The sequence below is a fragment of the Rattus norvegicus genome, chromosome 3, assembly GCF_036323735.1.
Source record: "Rattus norvegicus strain BN/NHsdMcwi chromosome 3, GRCr8, whole genome shotgun sequence".
NCBI classification, from domain to species: Eukaryota; Metazoa; Chordata; class Mammalia; order Rodentia; family Muridae; genus Rattus; species Rattus norvegicus.
In genome coordinates this window covers 79,922,620-79,947,883 of record NC_086021.1, presented here as the reverse complement: position 1 = coordinate 79,947,883, position 25,264 = coordinate 79,922,620, and the positions used below count along the sequence as shown (strand labels likewise).

Here is a 25,264-nt window from a genome sequence, read left to right as displayed (position 1 = left end):
TGACAGTTTATTAGGTAAGCTATTTAGGAAAGTTCTCTCTAGCTCCGACTCTTTCACAGCATGACTGAAATAACAACAAAACCCCAAAGCCATTAGACTATTGGTTTCCACAGCCGTAGGCTCTGAGATCTTCTGCACTGGGTTTCTGTAAGGACAATCTTCTTGCCTTGCTATCCGGGAATTTCCAGTGGTGAATGCTGGACACAGAGCACCTTAACTTCCCTTGCTAGGCACAGGCTTCAGCAGTGAGAGTTTAACAGAGCCACTCCCTTATGTTGGACAAGAGCACTGGATAGAAAGGCCGTGCTGTCGTACATTACTGCAAACAAAACACGTCACCCTTCAGTGAGCTTAGTGCTTTGACCATTAAATGTAGTCCCTCATGCAAATGACGGTGCGTTTAACTGGCAAACAGATGTTCCCCACCATCATCTCGGAATTAGAAAGCTGTGGCTTATGGTTTGCTTTCAGCTCTGGATGTCTTATTTCCCCAAGTATTTAGCAGAATCAGTTCTGGTTTTCTCTCCCACTCACTTGAGCACTGATCCCATTTTGGCCTTGGAACTCTCCTTGGATCCAGGAATAAACGCTCTGGACACTATAGTACGTACCTTTTGAACCTCTGAAAATATCCATATGAAAGAGATGCTGACCATAACAGTCAAGCACAGTATTTAAGGTAAGCCAGCTTCAGGGCACTCTGGTTTCAATGGGCGTGGCTGTCGTGAGTTGCTCTGTAGCTTCTAGAGTACAAGAGTACAAGAGACCCACCATGTCAGTTTGCTTTGCTCATGCCATAGGTCTAAATGTCAGGTGGAATCGCTAGTCTTTTAAAGGGCACAGATGTTAGACTTTAGATTAGACAGTTGAGAAGGTGTGAAGTTTTTTTTTTCTTCCAATTAAGTAGAACTGAAAATTCTTGGCATTGAGTGCATATGTGTGTGTGTGTGTGTGTGTGTGTGTGTGTGTGTGTGTGTGTGTGTGTTGTATATCTTCTATTCTTGTTGATTATATTTTTTGATAATGATGTAATTTGCAGGCATTTGTTAAGAGCTTGGGTAAGGGGCTGGAGAGATGACTCAGCGGTTAAGGGCACTGACTGCTCTTCCAGAGGTCCTGAGTTCAAATCCCAGCACCCGCATGGTGGCTCACAACCATCTGTAATGGGATCTGATGCCTTCTTCTGGTGTGTCTGAAGACAGTGACAGTGTATTCATATATATAAATAAATAATTCTTGAAAAAAAAAAAGAGCTTGAGTAAGTTTGACACATCATCCAGCACTGAAGAAGCGATGTATCTGTTAAGGCTTTTCCATGCTCATTGCTAGGTTAGCTGGACGTGGTGGTGCACACCTTTAATCCCAGCACTCGAGGCAGAGGCAGAGGCAGAGGCAGAGGCAGAGGCAGAGGCAGAGGCAGAGGCAGAGGCAGAGGCAGAGGCAGAGGCAGAGGCAGAGGCAGAGGCAGAGGCAGAGGCAGAGGCAGAGGCAGAGGCAGAGGCAGAGGCAGAGGCAGAGGCAGAGGCAGAGGCAGAGGCAGAGGCAGAGGCAGAGGCAGAGGCAGAGGCAGAGGCAGAGGCAGAGGCAGAGGCAGAGGCAGAGGCAGAGGCAGACAGATCTCTGTGAGTCTGAGGCCATTCTGGTTCTACATAGTGAATTCCAGGACAGCCAGAGTTACATAGTGAGACCCTGCCTCAAGCAAAACAAAACAAAACAAAACAAAAGCAAAGAACAAAAATTGCTGTTGTCTTAGTTTATTATTTTTACTCATTTTTGTTCCTGCGCATCATCTGATGGCATCCCATATAACTCCGAATAAAAACTAGCACCTTCCAATTGCTAAAGATTAAACAATTTGGTCTTGGTGAAATGTTTCTTGCTGCTTTCTCTGTAAAGATAATTTTCAAATCCGTTTTTACTTCCAATCCCTTAGTTCCCATCAATAACATCTCTGAGACTAATTAGATGTTATTAAATGTCTTGGCCATAGGTTTTGGCTTATTCCCTGACTAGCTCGTAACTTATTTAACCCATTTAAATGACTCTATGTCTACCATGTGGTTAGTTACCTCTCCTTCTGTCCCGGGCCTGCTCCTTTCTTAGAAGTTTAGCATCTCCTCAGAGTCTCCCTGCTGGTTTACATCTGTCTTCTCTCCCCCAAACCCCCTTAAAGTTTAACTTCTGTTTTATTTTTCCAAAGTATTTTTCTTTCTGCCTTCATGAAATCACCTCTTTACATGGGCTTTGGTGGAGGTCGTGGTGCAGTGCCAACAGGTCTGAATCCTGGTGGGAGTGTTCGATCCTTCTAGGCTTCAGAAGATCGATTCCTGACGGCCTTGCTATGAATGGCCAGCTCATGCAGTAATGCAGCTTGACATAGAGCTTGGGAAGCACATACAGGTCAAAGATGATTGCTTCAGATATGTCCCTGACAGCAGCGGCTTCTACAATGTTCCGAATGACAAACTTCTTAATGGCCTTATCCTTGGGCACGGACAGGGCGCAGTTCCTGCAGTGAATTCGCTGCACATGGCTGCGGCCCTTTTTGGCACGACCGGATTTCTCCTTTTTTTTTTTTTTTTTGGTTATATTGGAGCCAAGACTCGGAAGAGTTCTCCATTTCTCTTTTATCGCTTACTATTTCCCAGAATCCGCTCTCTTCCTGCCAGCGTCCCACCTTCTATTTCCTGTGCCAGTTCATTGGCCATCAGCTGTTTTATTGACAGGTGATGCTTATAAGATAGTCTCTCTACATTTCCCTCTGTCTATAAATCCATCTTGCTGTTCCTTGAACATACCAGGACTGCCTCTCCCTGAGACCTTGGTCCTTGCCACCTCACTTACTTGATGGTAGCTCCTCAGGAGAATATATGAAGTCCCTCCATACCCTGCCCCTTTAAAAATATTTACTTAATGTATATGAGTGCTCTATCTACTTGTATACCTGCATCCAGATAGTTGTGAGCCACCATGTGGTTGCTGGGAATCGAACTCAAGACATCTGGGAGAGCAGTCAGTGCCATTAACCACAGAGCTATTTCTCCAACTTTTCTCTTCCCTTCTTTACTCAACCAAATGTCACTTTTTCTCAGAAAGACCTTCATTGACCTGTCAAAATCCACGGCTCCTTGCTTTTGCTAACTTATACAACCTATTCCTTCCTTGTTTTTCCTCAGCACTTCTGGGTATATGATGTGATATTTTCTATTACTTCTTTGGTTCAGGTCTCCTTTCACTAGACTGTAAACCCCATGAAGCAGAAATTTCCGTTGCCTCACTACCGAATACACTGGCATAGGAACACTTTGTGAATCACAGCACAGGGCTCACAAACGAACAGATGCTAGATAAGTGGTTATTGACAAATGCATTAATTGGCTGGGAAAGGAGACCACACTATGTATAATGGGAGAAAATTGCCATGGAAGTCAGAAGATCCCCTGACCTTGGGCAGGTTGCCACCAACTCCATTGTTTGTCAGGTGAGGACAATAGAATAGGCTTCCATTCAGGACCATGTGGGGATGGACCAAGTTGATACAAGGAAGACGCTCTCCAGAGTTAAAACACCTTTTCCAAGGCACCAAAGAAGCCCTCAGAAAAATGAGTTAAGGAGATAAAACGAGTCAGGTGTGTACTACAAAGGCCAGAACTCTTTTTATTTTTTCTCCTGTGAACTATGAAACCGAGTGTGTGCCATGCTTAAACTGCCTTTTGCTCTTGCACCCAATAGGTGTGCTTTGCTTCCCATCTGAGACTAGAGGTCAGGGACTCATACATGCATCTGAGGTCTCACATCACCACTCGTTGGTGAAGTGGAGATTTCTGGGTTTTTGTTTTTGTTTTTGTTTTTTAACTAGGTCATATCATCATGTGATGCTTTTCTGGAAGCTGTCTTGTGAGAGGATGTTTTGCTGGAGCTCACTCTTGAGAGGGCATGTGCTGCTTTGCTGGATCGGACACTTGAAAGGGCGTGTGATGTTTGGAAAGAGTATAAATGGAATCCCACAAACAGGAGAGGTCCCTCTTGCCTTGTGACACCATGTGACACTTCACTGGTCTGCTGGTTCTCCGCTGGTCGGTCTTCACTTGGTAGAGGAAAACATAGCCAAGAACTTCTCGTGGTATTCTGACTGATTCTGCTAATTCAGCTGAGCCTTGTGGTTTCTGCTGGATCGAGCCTCCTCTACTGATTTGTGTCTTGGCTATTGAACTGGACTGGTGGCATCCTGACAACAAAGAGGAGAACTGCTCCAAAGAACTACTACTGAACAGGTCTACACCCCCTTTCTTCTATTAATCTTCTTTCTCCCCTACTTCTGGTTGGTGGGCTTCTAAGGGAGGTTAAAGCGCTTAAGAAGTCTAAATAAAGTAGTTTTGGAGAAAAAGCTAAGCCAACATCTTACACTATTGAGGGCTCACTGTATGCCACACAAATGGTGTTTGCATGGTTATCATCACAACATCAAAACACCTTTGAGCGTATTTTGCTGGAGGGGAAAATGAGGCAGAAAGAGGTAGGAACCTATTCTGAGTTTGGCTGGTGGGGCCAGGATTTGAACTTAAGCTATTATTTTAAAACTCTGATAAAACAACTACTCTGTTATGCTGCCCAGGGTAGAGTAGCTTCCTATGAATCCTTGCTGTAGTATAGAATACCACAGTCAAATCCACAGCCATATGGGTCTTTCTGGTGAACATACACCAGAGGCTGGGCCAGCATGGGTACTCGGATGCCTCTGGGTGTTGTTTGGCTTTGCTATAGGCTTTAAAGATTGTGTCCCTCCCCAGCACTGCCTTATACCTCACACTTATATGAATCACAAGGCAGTCACATACGCTATTGATAAAAATTTAAATTTCGAAGCATATCAATATTTTAAACCTGTTGATCAATGGGGTCAGGGGGAAAGCACCTGCCATCAAGCCTCATGCTATGAGTTTGAATCCTGGGACCCACTTGGTCGTAGGAGAGAACTGACTCCCACAACTTGTCCTCTAACATCCACTAGCACTCTGGCTCCTGTGTACCCATACCGTCACACAAAATAAATGTAACAAAAATGTTAATAACTGCACTGGATCACATAAAATATTTAAATGTGAGTTTTCCTAATGATACAGTTGATCCACATTCCTTGAAGCGTGTTATCAAACTCCAACTTTAAAAATTGGTAAATAAAAGGAGAAAGTCAAGAATTTAGGGGTGGAGAGATGGCTCAGCAGTGAAGACCCACTAGAGGCTCCAGCAGACTTAGTTTTGGTTCCCAGTCCCTCTAACATAGCTTACAACCATATGTAACTCTAGTTCCAGGGGACGGAACTTTGACCTCTGTGGGCATACACATCTAGTCAGACACACACGCATACAAATAAAATAAGTATTAAAAACTTACATTACCTTCTAAATTAAAATTTTATTTATTACTGTTATTGTTGCTCTCTTTCTCTCTCTCTCTCTCTCTCTCTCTCTCTCTCTTTCTCTATCACAAAGAGAGAAAGAGAGAGAGAGAGCATAAGTCTCACTGTGTGTGTGTGCGTAGAGGACAACTTCTGGGAGATGGTTCCCTTTGTCTACTGTGGGTTCCGGGCATGGGTTAAGGATAGAACTTAGTCCTTAGGCTTGTGTGGCTAGTGCTTTTACCAGCAGAGACCACTTACCTACCCTATATTGCCTTTACAACCTTATTGTGATACTGCAGAGTGCAGATGACAAGTGAAGGTGTAACTGACATGGGTACAGCCATGCCAAGGTCCTAATGCCTCAGACCCCTGGAAATAGCGAGGCCTTCCCCGGGTCAGGGTCAGAGGATCTGCAAGGCCTACCTTTGGTCCAAGTTTGGATATTTATGAGTGTCTGGCCTTTAGCTAAATCTGGTGTCTGTAGAAACTATCAATTCCATCTTCGTTCCTCTGAATGACCGTGTCGAAGACTGCTCGCTACCTGTGGATTGTAGATAACCCTCCTCCTTCTGGCTTACCCTGGACATAACAAAGGTCCTGAGCTACCCGATTGCTGTTGTACCTCCCCATCAGAGTGTGCTGCTCAGTCACTCACAGGTTTTCCATGTCTGTCATTTGTTCCCTCCCTCATCCTCCAAGGCAGCTCAATCCCAAATCCATGCAGGTCGCAGAAAGTATGATTAACATACAAAGCTCTACACATGCCTAATGTGTATGAATTTGTGAGGTTTGACACATGCAAATAGCTGTAATTACAACTAAGCTAAGAAACTTTGATTAGCAACCAGGGTTTCCTTTTAATCCTTTGTATGTAGCTAAAGTATTTAACACATTTAGATATTTTTTAATGGTCCTGGACTTTCAGCGCAGAGCCTCTACACACGTCCTATGGATGAGCCTTTACACATGCTCTACAAATGACAACTGCTCTACCACTGAGCTGTGTCCACAGTGCCCCTTCTATCCCAATATGAGGTATACATACTGTATTGTTATCCAAAGAAGCAGCATTTAGCATACCTAATGGTTTAAACCCACAGAACCCATCATTCCCTCCACCCTCTGAGTGTCTGGCCACTATTCCTATTCAGTAATTCCATGCATTTGAGTATTATAACTATGTCATATAGGTGGACACATGCAGCAGTATAGAATAGCTTATTTACACTAAAATTTTCACTTAGTGTAAAAATCTTCCACATTGTTGCAAATGGAAGGGTTTCTGTCTTTGTTTCTGAAGCCTGAAAAGTAGTCCAGTGTATGGACACTTTCTGTGTCCATTCATTTCTCAGTGTTCTCCTCTGTATGATGTCTACTGTGAACAATGCTACATGGTTGCTTAGACATCACTTTGAGCATGTACTGACCTGCATTCTTATGAACATGTAGTCAACAGCAACTCATATAGTAGCTCTATTTTTAATTTTTAAACTTAATTTGCATTCTATTTTCCATAATTGCTAAAGAATTTTATATTTTTCTCTTTTTATAATTTTTTGAGACAGGGTCTCTCTCTTTTTTAAAAAAATCATTTATTTTCTGTATATGAGTACACTGTAGCTCTCTTTAGACACACCAGAAGAGGGCATAGGATCCAACTCAGATGGTTGTGAGCCACCATGTGGTTCCTGGGGATTGAACTGAGGACTTCTGGAAGTGCAGTCAGTGCTCTTAACCACTGAGCCATCTCTCCAGTCCTTCACTGTGTCTTTCTCTCTGTCTCCTTATGAAAGTGGCACCATGCACATCATGGAACTGATAGTGTCTCCTTAGCATTATATTTCAACATAGAAATGAGTGAAAACAATATTCTTGTTTTGCAGCCTAGGATGATTGGGCATCAACAATACTGACCCAGGAGAGGGAAGCAGCACATTGAACACTTCTTGGTGGAAGAGCACAGCACAGAGTGTCCTGCTGTGCTCTCACGAAAACTGAACTTGAGTATAGCCATGCTTAAAAATTCAAAGGAGTATAATTTACAGAAAATACAGAGGACTGTTTAAAGATATTTACCAGCAAAATCTAGTTGGTGGGAAACTTTAGAGACAATCTAATTAATTTTTTCTTTAAAATTACATTTATTTGTGAGTGTATGTATGTGTCTATGTATATTGTGGGAGGGGACATACCTTACCACATGTGTCAAGGTCAGAGCACATCGTGCAGGAGTCTGTTCTCTCCTTCAACACTGTGGGTCATGGGACTTGATCTCCAATGGATGGTCCTGACAGGAAGCACCCCCTACCAGTTGAACCATCTCACTTACCAAAATTTGTTTGACTTAACAAAAAATATTGCAAAGAATAAGTGAAAATTGAGAGTCTCTGATTAAAAAGATAAAATACTGGGGATGGAGAGATGGCTTAGTGTTTATGAGTGCTGTCTGTTCTAGAGGACCTGGGTTATATTCCCAGCACTTACTTGTAAACTCAGAGTTCTCTGTAACTCCATTCCCAGAGGTATGATGCCCTCTTCTGGTTTCTTCTGGCACGGCACATATTTGGTGAACAGACCTACAGACAGGCAAAACACTCACACTTTAAAAAAAGATCTAGATGATTAGTTCACCTAACCTATTACTTACATTTCTGAAATTCCCTCTAGTAATGAGTGTTTCAGAAAATGTTGGCAGATACAAAACATGTTTTTGTTTAACTTTTCATTAAGCTAAAAGGAAAAAGGCTGACAACATTTACATTGCTGAGGTTATAAAGCCACTATAAATCTTGTTCGCTGCCAATGGCCATATAAAGTCACATATCACTTGGGAAACTCTTACAGTGCTGAGCATATGTCTGTCCTACCACCAAGATGTTTGCTCTTTGTTCTGCTGGGAAGTGAATTGAGAGAACATGTATTTGACCGTGCAGCTACATTCGCAGTCCTGCCCTTAAAGCAGATTTCAACAAGAATGTTTGTAGCCATGCTGGCCCTGATGTCTTGTTTCCGAGCATAATTTCCCTGATGTACAACCCCATTCATGATGCTCATATGTCTTTGTCAATGCCAGTGCAGGTCCTATTATTTTTATCTTATAATTTAGTTTCTTCTTCTTCTTATCATCATCATCATCATCATCAATCATCATCGGTATGTATAATGTTTGCATGTGTGTGTGCAAATATATATGACATGGTTCAAAGGGAGGTCAAAGGACAAGTTTTGGAAGTCAGTTCTCTACCTCCACTGTGGGTCCTGGGTATTGAACTTGGATAATTGAATTCAGATCTTTAGGCTTGTATGGAAAGCATTTTTACCCACCAAGCCATCTTCCTTGTTCAAGGTTATTAGTTTAAGGGCCATCTTAGTAACCATTTCCTCTGGATAATTTTCAAGCCCGGTATCTTATGTCCACCTCAAATAGGCTGAGTGAAGTGGCGATTTTGATTGTGTCATGTGATGTTTTGCTGAAGAAGATCCTGAGAGGACACGTGATGTTTGGATAGACTATGAGTAGGACCCAACAGACAGTGACAATATGCATGCATAGCTAGCTGTGCAACACTTTGTTAGCCTCAGCCTTTGCTAGGAAAGGCATGGCAGAGAACTTCTCCTGCCTTTTCGGCTGGTTCTTGGTCGCTCCTGCTGACTCTTGCTGATTTGGTAGAGGCCTGGCAGTTTCTGCTGGATCGTACCACTGTTGCTGACTTATGTTTGGTGACACTTTTGACCTGGTCTGTTCAGATCCTGACACTGCTGAACTGGACTGCTGGTATCCTGACAACAGAGATCGGAATCACCCTAAAGAACTACTTCTGAACAGGTCCACATCCCCTTGTCTTATTACCATCTTTTCTCCCCTACCTTTGGATGGTGGTCGAGAAGTGGGATCAATGCCTTTGAGAACCCTTATTAGAGTAGGTTTTGAAAAACTAAGCCTATAACTGAGTGTCTATCCTCTGTGGACTCATGATACTCTGAACATATCTTCTACTGCTTTGTCACAATGCTATTAAATGCTCTGAAATGGCTCCGGTCCCCTACTGGACAATGGCATTCCTGAGCATGGAATTAAGTCTTACTCATTTTGACATCTTGGCTGCAATCAAATAATCAACAAATTCATTTGTATTTTGATTATTTTTTTTTCATTTTCCTCCCCATCACTGATCTCAGTGGACCAGGCAGGATGATTTATAATGTGTGGCTGAAAGACGAATATGGGAAATAGTCCCATTTGAGGGCTGATTTCCATTCAAGTTAATTATCAGAGCCAAAAATTCTCAGGCTTGGGAAAACAATTACAGGTAATCCAATTTAACTAGCTGCATGACAGTTGGAGACCTTTCAATATTTCTCCGAGTTGAGAAGCTGTGGAAAAGTGTACACCAATGGTGATAGAAAACAGGGACTCTCTAACTGTCTGGAGAGCCTATCATGTCCTCTTTCTTCCAGTTCAGGATGCGTGGGAATGATGCAGCAGGGTTACTTGAATTGGCACACATGTGTTTACATACAGATGCACATGTAACCCACCCCATGCTGTAAGTTTAAATTTGCAAATGGCTTAAGATGATGAACGCAAGCACTTATCTAAAGTGTTAGGTGTTAGCCGGGGACTGAGACAGTACCCTGAGAGAAAATTATTTGTAATTTGAAGTTAAAACCATCTTCCAAAGAAGGGGCTCTAAGCAAAAGAAAAGGAATTGATAGATTACATAGAGGAAGGTAGGGGCGGAGAACCCACCCTACAAGTGGCTGCCAGCTAGAACCAGCAGTTTGGGCACCCTCTTGCTGATGAATGGAAAAACAGACTATGAACTTTGAGCCAATTGTATTGCATTGCCAACTTCAAGTACTATATTGGTCACCGAGTTTTGGGAACTCTTGGGGTCAGATCTGTCCATTACAAAGTAAGGTGTGGCTGCGTTGAAAAGTGGAAAATTTTAACTTTGTCCAGAGGCATTCTGATGCACCATGGCAAATACTCTTTGGTTGTTTTCCCCAAAGTTGAGTTGAATCCAGCCATTCTGGGAGTTGTTGATTCTAGCTTTAGCCCTGGGCACATAGAACAAGTTTTAATTGCCTGCCCATTAATGACCTTTGACTCTTCCAAGGCAGTCTGGTTGTGTGATCGGAAATCACAGAACTTGTGGATACTGTGTGCTTCATACAACACTGGCCCATGGTAGTGCCTCGCAGATTGGAAAGCTCTGGAGTGCTGGGTCTACAGCCGTGTGCTACCAGGTGTAGTACATTTTGAAACGTCACAAACATCATCCAAAGGAGTATCAAAAGGGTGGGTGGATTTAACTACACTCTGTTCGCAATGGAGCAAACAGGCAAATGGAACAAGAATTCATATTGCAGGGTACTTCATGGATTGACAATAGGAAAAGCTGGTTGAAATAGAGCAGAAACACTATTTTACAAGAATTTAAACTTGTCAGGGCGGGGTCCTGGAGAGATGGATCGGACAGAGGTTAGGAGCACTCACTGTTCTTGTAGGTGACTTGGATTCAGTTCTTAGCGTCCATGTCTGGCAGCTTTCAATTGCTTGTAATTCTAGCTCCAGGGATCTGATATCCTCTTCTGGCCTCTGCAGGCACCCATTATACATGTGCATACACACAGAAAGAAATAATGTAAGTCTTAAAAACTGAATTAGAATAGACTCCATAACCATCTGGTATTGACTCATCAGTGTCCCCGGTCAGAAATGCACATGCTAGAAACTGCAGGGTTCTTCAGCATGATTTTGAGGTGTGGGTCAACAGTGGCTGTGACGCACCATTGGCACTGGACTACCCTGTGCTAAGCAGCCATCTTCACAAGACCCTTCGCGTATGTTTGGGAATTCCCTCTGATCTGTGATTCTTGGTGGTTCTGACAGACACTTGATCCTTCTGCCCCAGTTTCTCAATTCCAGCCATTCTATACAATCAGTTACACAAAGGAAATAGTTGACCCAAAGAAAGTGGCATGCCGTGTCTTGCATCCAGTCCAGTTTGGGTTTAATGGAAGAGTTACAAAGGTGGTGTCAGTTTGGGTGTAGTAAGATAAGCCTGGATGTGTATTATATTGGAAGAATAAGCAAGAAGGATGTTGGGAGATTTATCTATCCTTCTGGGGTTTTTCTTTTCATTCTCCTCATTGTCCTTACACATGTGTGCACATGTGTAAGGGTGTGGTGGTTTGAATGAGAATGGCCCCCTTAGGCTCATTTGTTTGAATGCTTGGTCTCTAGCAGTGGAACTGTTTGGGAGGATTAGAAGGTGTGGACTTGTTGGAGAAGGTGTGTCACTGAGGATTGGTTTTGAAGTTTCAAAAGCCCATGCCAGGCCCAGTCAGTCAGTCAGTCAGTCAGTCAATCTGTCTATCTGTCTTTACCTACCTATCTCTCTATCTCTCTACCTATCTATCTCTCTGTCTCTCTATCTCTCTATCTATCTCTATCTCTGTCTCTCTGCTTACCACCTGTGCATCACGATCTAAGGCTCTAAGTTTATTAACTCCAGCAACATGCCTGTCTACCTTCTGCCACAGTGATAATGGACTGATTCTCTGAAACCATAAGCAAGCCACCTATCAAATGTTTTCTTTAGGAGGTTGCCTTAGTTATGGCGTCTCTATGCAGCAGTAGAGCAGGAACTCAGACAGAGTATAGATAAGAGGCCAGAGGTGGACACTAGATATCTTCCTTTGAAACTTTCCACCTTTCTTTTGCTTGAGAAATGTCTCTCATGGAACCCAAAACACACCCATCGTACTAGCTTGACGGCCAGCAGTGCCGGGGATCCACTAGTTTCTCCCTCAGTGCTAGGGTTACCTATGCAGGCCACCACACTGGCTTTCACAGGTGTGGGGGATCCAAACACAGGTCCTTACACCTGCATTGCAAGCACTTTATCCACTGAACTGCCTCCCCCATTTCCAGCCTACATACCCTTTAAAACATGAGTTTTTATTGTTTATTCTTTGGCAGTTTCTCAGATGTGAAATGCATTTTGGTTACTCTCACTCTCTCTCCTGTCTCCTGTATCCTCCGCTCCTATAACTCCTCCCTGATCCTGACCTTTCTCTTTCTCGGATGCATCACTTTGGTTTTGCTGTGTTACCCACTTAGTTTAACCGTTTGCATGACCACTGGGGCTATCTATTGGTTGCTGGCAGGATCCGCAGTGAACAAAACTGAAGGTAATATTTCCTCCTTTCATTAAATTTCTCTGCAGAAAATAGTTCCGCAGTGAGGGGTAGGGCCTCCCGACTCCCCCTCCACCCTCACCTGGCTATCGATGGCTTCGTTCTTGCGCAGATATAGCATAGTCATGGATAGCTGTTTAGAGTGTGTGACCGCAGTGGCCGTGTGCCTCCCAGAGGAAAACTTTTTTCAGTTTTCTCTGTCTTCTAGCTCTTACACAACCTCTCTTCTGCAGCGTTCTCTGAGCCTAGGAGCCTTATTTAGTGCTGACCCATCAACTGCCACTTATTCTCAGCCCCTGAAAAAGCCACAAGTCTCTGCCTTTGTGGGGAGAAACATCTGGAGCTAAGGGTGAGAGTGACAACTGTCTAGGGGGGTATATGCAGCTCAACAGCAGCACTGGGTTTTTCTTCAGTCCTGTGACATTCTCCACCATGGAATTCTAGTGGGCGGACAGTTCCAAGCAGTCCTTGTGGAGTAGGTCTCAAACCCAAGGAGAGAGAAGTTGGTTATTCCTGTAACGGCTGTGCCAGTGTTGCCTATGGGTGCATCTCTCCTGGCACCAAACTGCAGGCTCTTTGTAAAAGATTTACTTTTTAAATTATTTTTAGTTAAGTGTATCTGCCTGGTGCCTGTGCACTGAACGCAGGTTCATGTGGAAGTCAAAGATGTCCTATCTTTCTGCAGCTGGAGTTGTAGGGTTGCGAGACACCCAACATGGATATTTGGAGCTCAACTTGGGTTCTCTGCAAGAACAGCGCACACTCTTTAATTCTTATCTCTCTTCATCCCCACCTACACATTCCTAATGCTTCTTTCGGCGACAAAAATAAAAGGCAATGATAAATATAATTCAACTCACTCGAAGTAGTTTAAACCAGTATTCAAATGTGCCGGCTAGTCACGTGACATTTCAGTGTGGCACAAACTACTGTTTCTAGAGAGGAAGCTGCCTCAGAAGAGAAAAATACTGCCATAAGATTGGGCTGTAGGCAAGCCTGTGGGGCATTTTCTCAATTAGTGATTGATGTGGGAAGGCCCAGTCCATTGTGGGTGGGGCTATCCCTGGACAAGGGTCCTGGGCTCTATAAGAAAGCAGGCTGAGCAAGCCATGGGGAAGAAGCCAGTAAACGGCCCTCCCCCACGGCCTCTGCAACAGCTCCTGCCTCTAGTGTCCTGCCCTGTTTGAGTTCCTCTCCTGGCTTCCTTCACTGGTGGACTATGATGTGGAAGTGGGAGGTAAATAAACTCTTTCCGGGACAAGTTCCTTTGGTTACAGTGTCTCTTCACACTAATAGAAATCCTAAGCAAACATCGTCCCACTGAAGCTGGTGGGGTCAGAGTGTTAGAAAGGAAGAGCAGCAGACGTTTCCACTGCCCTTTTGAGGTTTTAAGTCCGTCTTTGACTTAGACCTCTGACCTCTCTGCGTTTACTTCACCGTCTCCCATTTCCTTCTTTCTCTTGCTTCCCGGTGCTCCTGACACTTTCACGTGGTAGCACTGGGGCCAGTCTTTCTTTTGGTACTGGGGACTAATTCCCAGGCCCCGTGCGTACTAAGCACATGTTCCACCATGTAGACACACACACGGTTGGGGAATTTCTTTTTGAACTCCTAAGGCCTGTGTTCTACACACAATGATTCTGACGTAACTGTTCTGGGATACAGACTGGCTGATCGTGTCTGAGAGTGCGGAGTCCACTGTGCGACCAGAAAGACTGCTTTCTATGGAGAAGGCCGCTGAGTTCCAGAGAGAACGATGTCCTCCCTATGCACGGTGGGTGGAGCCAATCGATGGGCTCAGGCCTCCTGACACCTGCCTAAGGGCTCTTTGTGGAGCTAATCTTTGTCATTGCTTCAAGTGGCTACCTTCTCCCTGGACACAGGCCATATATATATGTGTGTGTGTGTGTGTGTGTGTGTGTGTGTGGGTGTGTGTGTGTGTGTGTGTGTGGGTGTGTGTGTGTGTGTGCACGTGCGTGCGTGTGTGAAAATAGAATCATGTTCCTGTGTGCCATTTTGGTAAAGAGAATAATTTTATCCTTTATGAGTGAAAAATAAGTGCTGTTTTTAAACTCTTGATACTTGATTGAATTGGCCTTCACAAGTCAAGAATACTCACCAGGGATTCAGGTACCTGCTTCAAACAGTTTGCGGTTGTGGCTATGTAGGTGAGGGAGACCGGCACTTTTCATTATCCAAATATTCCTCTGAGCACTCTTAGCCCAGGCTGTTACCCAGGCACCAGGCTTACCAGGCCAACCGACGGAAGGCAGGAGAGACAAGGCTGTCCGTTGCAGCGTGACAGATTATTCCCAAGCCAGAGATACTTTATGACATCTCACAGCTTTGAGGAGTACGCTTGGCTAAATTGTTGATCCGCAGTCTAGGTGACATCATGTGAAGCCTCTTAGGGTAGTCAGACAGAAGCTGGGCTGCTCTGGAGAATCTAATACAGCTCCTTCCAGGTCTGGCGGTTGGGGGAGAGACTGAGCACAGGGCCCTTAAGGCTGTCTACCAAAGCCAGGCTCCCAGCACTTGGGAAGCAGAGGCAGGTGGGTCTCTGAGTTCAAGGCCACCCTGGTCTACAGGATGAGTTCTAGGACAGCCAGGGCTACACAGAGAAATCTTGTTTCAAAAATGATTAAAAACATAATTAAGACTGGCCGCGGGACCAGTATGTGACCCAGTGTGCTGGACTCAGGGTATTAAGGTTTCTTTTCTTTTTTTTTTTTTAAATGTGTGGTATGACTTGCCAATTTCTTCTCGAATTGATTTTTATTGTGTGACAAAGCACTACATATTTACATAGACTTTACCATTTTTGCTACTTTTTAGGTTTCAGTTCAGTGGCGTTAATTACATTGATAGTTGTTCAAACATCTATTTCAAAACGTCTTCATTACCTGTAGAGTAATTCTATAATCTGTCTTAGTTACTTTTCTATTGCTGTGAAGAGACACCATGACCAAAGCAGTTTATTTAGAAATCATCTAATTGGGGGCTTTGTGGGCAGGTTCAGAAGGCAAGTCCATGACCCTCCAAGAGTACGTATGTATGTATGTGCACCATGTGGAAGCAGGAACCCACAGAGGTCAGAAGAGGCATCAGGGCCCAAGGAGCTGCAGTTACAGAAAGTCGCGAGCGTTCATGCAGGTGCTGGGGATCCCGTCTTCTGGGAAAGCAGCAAATACTCTTTAACTTCTGAGGCATTTCTCCAGCTCCCCAGACTAGGTCTTAGGTATCCTCTTAAGAGATGCAGATTGCCTGAGAGAGAGAGAGACAATCTATCAGTGAATGAGGGGGGAGCTACAAAGTAGACAACTGCAAAGGAAACGAGGGGGTGTGATGGTGATTTCTCGTGGCTTACGTACCTAAAATTATCTGTTTAATATATTTAATGCCTTATAAACACTCGAAGAACTTATCAGAATACATAAGCCATTAAAAACACTCTCTCCCCCTGTCTTTCAAAGAACGAAACAGAAAACAAAATGTATTAAGCCTGTGACACAAGCCAGTAAGCAGCAAAATACTGTGTTAATTTTGGAAGCCTTCCATATGTCATCATAACACAAAAGAATGTGTGTTAATGGCTCTCTTATCACAGCCTGAGTTGGCTGAGCATCGGATGGCACAGTACCTTGCTGGTTTAATTGTGCATTTCCTTGCTTCCTTTGGATTCTGTCCGTCAAAACACAAACGCTTTTTACACTGGTGCCTACGAATATAAAAATACTTAACGATGGAACATTTCCACATGCTAGAAATATTTTTGCTTTTATTTTATTTTTAAGTTTTGTAATGCTAGGAACCAGGGCCTTGCACACAACCAGGCACACTTCCTGCCGTTGAGCCACCTGCGTAATGAAATATTTTTAAAAGTTCCAACAAAGCATACATACATGCTTTTCTTTTCTTTTTTTTTAAAAAAGATTTATTCATTTATTATATATAAGTACACTGTAGCTGTCTTCAGACACACCAGAAGAGGGCATTGGATCTCTTTACAGATGGTTGTGAGTCACCATGTGGTTGCTGGGAATTGAACTCAGGACCTCTGGAAGAGCAGTTGGTGTTCTTAACCGCCGAGCCCTCTCTCTAACCACACTCATGCTTTTCAAATTATCAATAGGAACATCCAGAGTTCTGGATCAATGTATCTTCCAGATTAGATTCAGAGAAGAAGGTTTTAATGTGGGCGTTCAAACTGTGTGCAGGTGTCTGTCGCTTACTGAAATGGAGTAAAGATCGGGAGAGCTTTGAAGAGATTAGAACTGAAGTTGAAGAACATTGCACGGAGAACAACTCGGTGCACCGTCTGCTCATCAAATAACAGTCGAGGCACCCAGTGTCCATTTGATAGTGTGTCAGGACAGCCTACACTCACTGCAGAGCACTCTTCCGATTGTAAAATATCTAAGTAACTACAATCACCTAAAATTAGTTAAGGTATTAGGTTTATGGAATCAGAATCTTTTGAGAGCTGACTAAATCGTTGATTATATACAAAGTTTTTTAATTATTAAAAGCCTGAAAAAAATGATACAGCCGCTCATCCTTTAAGCCAGTGATTATTAGATGACTTGAGAATGAGGACAAAGAAAGCAAACATCTGTCCTGATGAGTCCTGGAAGACAAAGACCAGCCTTCTTCACAGGTACTCTCGTCTTCATGCTCAACACAAGGAAAGTATTTAAGAACCAGAGGGCAATGATAACATTGTTAACTTGGATCGGCAAATATTTCTACATAATGGGTCATGTATGTCAAGATAGTAGACCATAATGAGATAACTATTAAACTATAACTAGTAAATCAAACATAACTGTCCTGCTTCATGATTCAAAAGTCCTCCCTCCTTCCCTCTCTCCCTTCCTCCTGCTATGCCTCCCTCCCTTCCTCCCTCCCTCCATCCTCCCCTCTTTCCTTTCTTATTCGTTTTTTCTTTGTTCCTCCCTTTCTTCCCTTTTTTTCTTTTTTTTTATGGAGAAAGCTGACCTGACTCTCCAACCCTCCTCTTGCTTTAATCTCCCAAGTGCTGGGCTTACAGGCCTGAGCCACCAGAGGCCCATAATCTGAGAGGCCCTCTGTAGAAACATAAATTACCATTGTTTATGATTAGAAAATTCTGGTTGTTGCCAAACTGCATGGGAGTTGGGGTAGGCACGCTGTAGTGGTTTGAATTTGCTCGGCGCATTTGGAGTGGCACTATTAGGAGGTGTGGCATTATTGGAAGAGGTGTGACCTTGTTGGAGGAAGTGCGTCACTGTGTGGTGGGCTTCCAGGTCTCTATGTTCAGGCTCTGCCTAGTGTGGAAGTAGTTCTTCCTGGCTGCCTTAGGATCAAGATATAGAACTCTTGGCTCCTCCATCACCATCACGTCTGCCTGCACAATGCCATGCTTTCTACCATAATGATAATGGACTGAACCTCTGAACCTGTGAGCCAGTCTCAATTGAATGTCGTCCTTTATAAGAGTCGCCTTGGTCATGGTATCTGCTCACAGCAGTAAAACTCTAACTAAGACACCAATGAAGTCTGAATGCAACACAAAGAAGTGTAGGCAACTAAGGAAAGTTGGGAGAAAGAGAGGTGGGCCTTCCCTCTGTAAGAGAACACAATTGGTTTGTACAGTGCCAAATGGTTAGCCCTGAAAACGAACATACAAGTTATATGGACTGCACCAGCTACAGTTAGGAATATATACATGTATATGTGTATGTGTATGTATATGTATACAAGAAATAATAATAACTCAAAAACTACAATGAATTTGGAGGAGAGCAGGGAGGAGTATATGGATGGGCTTAGAGGGAGAAAACAGAAGGGAAAATGGTGTAATTATATTAGGATCTCAAAATAAAAACAATTCTGATTATTTGGTCCTTGTTAGACAGAAGCTAATGTTATTTGTCCCAATTCTACTTTGGATTTCATATATTTACAGTGACTTCGGTGAAATTATTCAGGTCCTCTCTTTTTTTAATTAAAAGCAAGTGGAATGCTTCCTGACTTAGCACGTCATCCCTGTGCAGGGTCCTGCTAATCTCTGTGTCGTTCCAATTTTAGTAAATGCACTGCTGAAGCGAGCCCTGGATCTTCTCTTAGTGGTCTAGCTTGATTGCTCTTTTGCTAGCTATTTTTCAACATTAAAAAAATTACAAAAGTTCCGGTATCTGAACATAGTGGTACACACTTTAATTCCAAGTGCTGGAGAGGCAGGCAGAGGCAGGCAAACATCTTTGACTTTGAGGCAAGCCTAGTCCACACAGTGAGTTCCAAGACCAGTCAGGGCTACATAATGAGGCCCTGCCTAAAAAAAATTGTGGTAAGCATGAGTTATCTTCAGTCCATCCCCATAAAAGCTTTATAATGTAAGCATTGATATCTCTATGTTACCAACAAGAAAACAGTCAGAGAACTGAAACCTTCCCAAGGAGCCGTTTGTAAGCTCAGCAGTGGGATTTAATCAGGTCTGGCTGGCTTTAGACCAGAGCTCTTTCTAATATTCCACTGTCCAGACAGTAAACTCACAATAAACACAATTTCTAAAAAGCCAGAGGAAAGGATTTTGAGTGTTTTTACTATAAGAAATGACTGTTTGAGGAGATAGCTATATTCCCTTAGATATACAAATCACACAACATAGACAAGTGCACATCACCCTATGCTCGGCAGAGGTCCATAGTTTGCATGATTTTCCTATGTATCAGTCAATAAATAAATAAAATTAAAACATAAGAAAGTTGAGGTTCCCAGGCTATGTGGTAATTCGTAGATGGAGAAATTTTAGCTGGGACTAGAGAGAACACAGGCAGTTTCTTGTCATGCCTCGTGGCTCAAGGCACTGCCCTGGCTTCCTGGGAAGTGGCCACAGTGTGGGTTTGTGGGTGTGCACATGGAGGGCAGCGCTTTGCCATGCGCTTTGTTTTAATGGGTGTGTCTATTTGTGACTATTTGAAAAATGATTTTAGACTGGTATAACTCGAGTCTAGAAAAATCTGTACTAACCCTTCCTACGTGAGAAAACTCGAAGGAGCAGAAGGAGCAAATGGCTCTCCCGAGCTGTAAAAACAGGGAGCCTCTGCTTCAGATCGCACTTATTCTTGGTACTATTTACATGTGCGTGTAAAGCAGCTAAGCTATGTTCTGTCCTATGGTATTAGTTTAATAGTTTATAACCATCCAGGTAGGAAGAACTTTAGTATTATTTCCACACAAAAGCCATTTGGGATAGAATGAATGCCACATTCATGGCAGAGAGAAAACATGCCAACAGGTGGAGGGAGTTGTTTTAAACAATGTGTAATTATCACTCGATGCTTCTAAACAGGTAGAGATTGTCTCCCCCAAGCTTAGCAGTGATGTTTACAGGGAAGGAGGGGCTGATGGGTTTCTCTGTAGAAGCATGAAGCTTCTGAGGACAGCGGAATTCCCTCTTCTCACAGAAGAAAGACATTGAAATGACCTAGTTTCCAGAATCTCATTTGCTCTCTGGAAATGTAGGCATTCACCTTATAGTTAGACGTCATAGGCGACTTCTCTCTCCTCTCTCTCTCTCTCTCTCTCTCTCTCTCTCTCTCTCTCTCTCTTTCTCTCTCTCTCTCCACCCCCCCCCCCAGAAAGAGAAAGAAAATAATTCCTTCTCATTGTTTCTCATTGTTAACTTCTCTGGGCTCTTCAGTTATTCCCTTTCTCTGCTTAAATGGAATTCTTTCCCTTAAGAGAATCAGGAGATACAGCTAATGATAAAAAGAGACGATTCCTGGGCTCCGTGTGTGTGTGTGTGTGTGTGTGTGTGTGTGTGTGTGTGTGTTACATGGCTGTAACTTCCGACTCTGAGCTTCTAGACACTGACTGGAGTCTAGAGAGCCCAGGATATTCTCCTGTCTTCTAATAGTCCTCCAGCCTACACCTGACCAAAGCACTTGTTCCCTTTCCTGAAGCTGGGCTGGCAATTAGGCTCATGAACGTGAAGCTCATTAATGAAAACTAATTGAAAATTAATTCACCATGACTCCAGGGAAGAGCCTGCATTTAAAACGTTGTGTTGTTAGCAAGTGAGTATCTAATCATCAGAGCATGGCAAAATACTTCAGAGTGACACGGAGGTTAATGAGGTGGCTAAGCGTCAGAAAAACAAAGGCTTGTAACATTAAAATAGCCACCTCGCTTAAAATGCCACCCTGCCCCTCCCTCCTGCATCCCCTTCTTGGTCATTTCACCTTTTTACTTTGTTCTCACCTGACAGAGCAGATGCCATGCTGTTGTCCCTTTGCCCACGGATCATCTCCACTGAAGAGATTCTACAATGATTCTCTAAATTAACTATGAATTCTGCAAATGTCAACCTATCCACTTTCCAAACCCACAGGAATCTTATTTTATGTCTCTTAAGTGTATCCTTACAGAAAATCCAAACTTACCCAAGACAGGGTAGTGTGATGAAATCCTCCCCCCTGATTCCAACAGTCGTCTTCCAGAGACTCGTTTTAAGATGTATTTCAGTAACTATCCAAAGACAAATACTCAGATTCCTGAGATGTTTGTTTTTTGCAAGTTAGACACTGCACCGCAAAGATACTGACTTTTCTTCCTTTTGTCTTTGTTCACTGGGAAATATTTACTGAGCTTGAGTCACGGCTCAGTCGGTAGGGCATTTGCGTAACATGCACAAGGCCTTGGGTTCGAACCCTCCCACCAGGAAACAACAGATGTAGAACGTGCCCAGGCACGAAATAGGACTTAACACCATCTCTTCTAGGAGTTTAAAGCACCCTCTGAAAGCCTCTTTTCTCTGCAAGTTTCTAAGTTTTTGTTTGTTCGTCTAGATTTAATTTCTTTTCTTGTTAAAATTTTGTCGGGGCTGGGGATTTAGCTCAGTGGTAGAGCGCTTACCTAGGAAGCGCAAAGCCCTGGGTTCGGTCCCCAGCTCAAAAAAAAAAAAAAAAAATTTTGTCTTCAGTCACTCCGAGTGTGCTGGTTCTTAGTGGAAAGCCATGTTTCCTGTTCTGCTCTTGATAGTGTTCAGAGGCTGGCATAAAATATCGGCAAACTGGTGTGTGACAGAATCTAAGGATGGCCTTCCTCGATAGATGTGTTTACTTTTATTATTGCTATCATGAGAAAGTGTTGAATAAGACTCATCACATACTAAATTCTGTCATGGATGAAAGAAAATGCCGTGGGTTGGCCAGTTGGTAATGGGGAAGAAACTGGTGCGATGAGCCAATTCTCTTTAGATTGGAAAAGAACGATGCCTTAGTGACGGTTTCTAGTGTTGTGATAAAATACCACGACCAAAAGTGACTTGGAGAGGAAAGCTTTGGTTCAGTCACATTCTGATCACGACGGACGCTGCAGGAAGAGCAGTCGGGCAGGAGCGGAAGCAGGGGCGGAAGCAGAGGCCGTGTGGAAGAGGCCGTGTTCTGCTCATTGGCTTGCTTTTCACAGCTTGCTCAGCCTGCTTTCTTCCCCCTTTCCCCAAATCCCCTACACACAGTGTCTCTGTGTAGCCTTGTCCGTCCTGGAATTTGCTCTGTAGACTAGGCTGGCCTTGAACCCATAGAGATCTGCCTGCCTCTTTTTCCTGGATGCTGGGATTAAAGGCGTACACCACTATCTGCCTGGTTTTAATTTCGTTTTTGTTTTTGGAGACAGTGTTTCTCTGTGTAGCCTTCGACTGTCCTGAAACTCGCTCTGTAGACCAGGCTGACCAAAGCGCAGTTTCTTAGACAGTTACATCCAGAACCACCTGCCGGGGGACGGCACCACCCACAATGGGCTGACTTCCCAATCTATTATCAATCAACAAAATACCCCACTAGCTCGCCCACAGGCCAACCTTTCAGAAGATTCTCTCAATTGAGGTTCCCTCTTCCCAAATGTCTCTAGCTTGTGTTCAGTTGACACAAAACTGGACAGCATAGAGCAGTAGTTTTGTTTTTTTTTTTTTTTTGCAGCGTAGTGGGCAGTGAACGGGCAGTAACTCAGCCTCACTTGTTTTGTTGTTTCTGAAAATGAGAGTGTAAGGAAAGAATTTTAGCTATGAATTATTTTTTTCTATTTGATTGTTACTTAAGTCAAGTTGTGTCTCCTCCAGCATCCGATCCCAGCACATTTAATTTCTCAAGAACTCCAATAAGTATTCTAGCTTCAGTCTCAACCCCAAAAAAGAGGGTAACCATGTTATCTTTGGCAGGTTCTTCAGAAAAAAAAATACTTTATAAAGCTGTCCTCGAAAAAAAATTTTTTTTTTGTAAATTCTTTTAAGGTCTTCTGTTAGTTTATTTATTTTGCAGCTTTACCTTGCTGGAGTTGGAACCCACACTTTAAAGAACTTAGACATAGCCTCCTGGTAGAGCAAAGATGTTTTTGTTTTGAAACAGGGTCTTCGTGTGTAGCCCTGGCTTGCGTGTAAATCACCACACATATACATGCCAGGCTGGCCTCAAACTCACAGAGACCCATAGGACTCTGCCTCCCTGGTGCTAGAATCAAAGGTGTGCACCACCGCGCCCTGCAGGCGTGGATGTGTGTGAGCCTCCTCCTGCTTAGCACACTCACATGTGTGTGATTTGTGACTCCCCGCTTCTAGAAAGTTATTTTAGAATAATTTTGCTTTTGTATTTTTAAAGTGTTCTTATTTTTGAGGCATTAACCCCACGTGACATCGTTGTGAGTTTCTCCTCCAAACTCCCAGTCAAACAAGTTAGTAACAGTAATTCAGGTCTGCTGTAATGTTTTGAAACAAGACCCTTTTAAGACAAAGCACGGGGGTTGGGGATTTAGCTCAGTGTAGAGCGCTTGCCTAGCAAGCACAAGGCCCTGGGGTCGGTCCCCAGCTCCAGGGGGAGGGGGGGAGACAAAGCACACAAATGAAAACCAGGGAGAGTGGCCGAGTAAAAAGTTAGTCAGCCGATGTTACACACTCAGCACTGTCCAGGAGGAAGAGACAGACATCAGGCTCTAATTCTGACGCTGTCTGTCTGTCCTCTTTAATCTTTTTTTCATCTTATTTTTTGCGTGCATTGGTGTTTTGTTTGCAAGTGTGCCTGTGTGGAGGTTGTGATCCTGGGACTGGAATTACAGAGCTGTCACTGGGAATTGAACCTGGGTCCTCTGGAAGAGAAGCCAGTGCTCTTAAGCGTGAAACATCTTTCCAGCTCTGAATTTTCTTTTTAGAATTTAACTACTAAGAAGAATTTTATGTTCTTCAATTTTTAGAAGACAATATACTACTAATACTCACAACCTTACCTAGACTTAGCTTCATTGAAAAACAAGAGTCTCAAAAAAGATGTGGATTATTTCAATGGTGAGTCTGTCTGTTAAATGTAATACGTGGTCAGATATCTCCCTCCCCTGATTGCATTTCTTCTACATTTATAGCTCATGGGGTTATTATGTTGTCTATGTCATGAGACCTCTTTGCCCTGCCATGTACAAGAGTGAATGTATGGAATGCTAGCAAGGGTCTGAGACCAGAAGGGAAGGAGATGGTTGAAGCTCAGACCCACTGCGAGAGGAGTCCAGGGCTGACAGCTAACAGCAGCCCAGGAAGGTCTGCTCTGCTTTATAGGAAGGCAAGGATAAACAGCGTGTGTGCCATCGGAGAGCTTTGCCAAACGAAACACAGGCAAAGCTCTTTTGAGTTTCTTCGTGAATCTTCCTAAATCCGGTACTCATTGTCTAAATATTAAAGTCCTTGGCGGTTGCCAAGACAGGGAGTTTTAAAACAGGAGCCATGTTGAATGGTAGTATCAAAGAGAACATGGCCATATCCCTTTATTACCAACAGCTAGCCGATTAAATGCCCCTATTTGTCTTGGATGACTGACACAAAATTTATCATGGAGACTTGGTCTTGGAAATAGTTACTTGTGTGTGTGTGTGTGTGTGTGTGTGTGTGTGTGTGTGTGAGAGAGAGAGAGAGAGAGAGAGAGAGAGAGAGAGAGAGAGAAATCTTTAGCTTGATTTTAGTTTGAGCATTCAAAGCTGGTATTTGCAAACTCAGAAAAAAAGGGGGTGGGGTGCTTTTCCTTAATGCATGATTTTGGAAACAGTCACTCCTAGCTTACAATCGCATACAAATACAAAATCCTAAAGGGACTATTTTCTTACTAAGCCTGTAACAGTTTACATTCACCTAATGGCCTGGGGTTATGAGCAAACTACTCAATTAGAGAATTTAGGCTGCTTGCCCACATATTTTAGAGCAAATTATCCTTTCACAAATGCAGAACCCCCTATATAAAAAGCCTAACCAGTATTTCCTGTAAAAAACATACTATTCCCCAAATTCCCACCCCGAACCTACTAAGAGTTTGTCTTTCTGCTAGGGCAAAGATTTTATGGAAATATTTGTTTTTATATCACATACCTCACGGTTGGTCTTCCTGCTGGCTTGTGTTTTGACCTTTCAGTAGCTATGAAATTATAATCAAGACATTTCAAAATGCGGAATTTCTTCCTAAGTCCTTTTCCAAAGTTGAGGATTTCAGATTAAAAAATATCGAATCCAGTCAATTCTTTGATAACAGATCTTCTGCTTGGGGGGTTAAATGAATTTCATGGTTATCCTTAACACTTACTATTTCTTCTTAGGCCTCTTTCATTTAAAAGGGGGTCGGTGCTTCCAATCTATAAACACCCAT

The 25,264-nt window shown here is 43.2% G+C and overlaps 2 pseudogenes; both read right to left on the bottom strand.

Annotated features, from left to right (window-relative positions):
• Positions 1 to 2,233: 2,233 nt before the first annotated feature.
• Positions 2,234 to 25,264, bottom strand: part of Rps26-ps2 (ribosomal protein S26, pseudogene 2) — a 39,443-nt pseudogene continuing 16,412 nt past the window's right edge.
• LOC120101965 (U6 spliceosomal RNA) lies at positions 18,599 to 18,699 on the bottom strand (annotated as a pseudogene).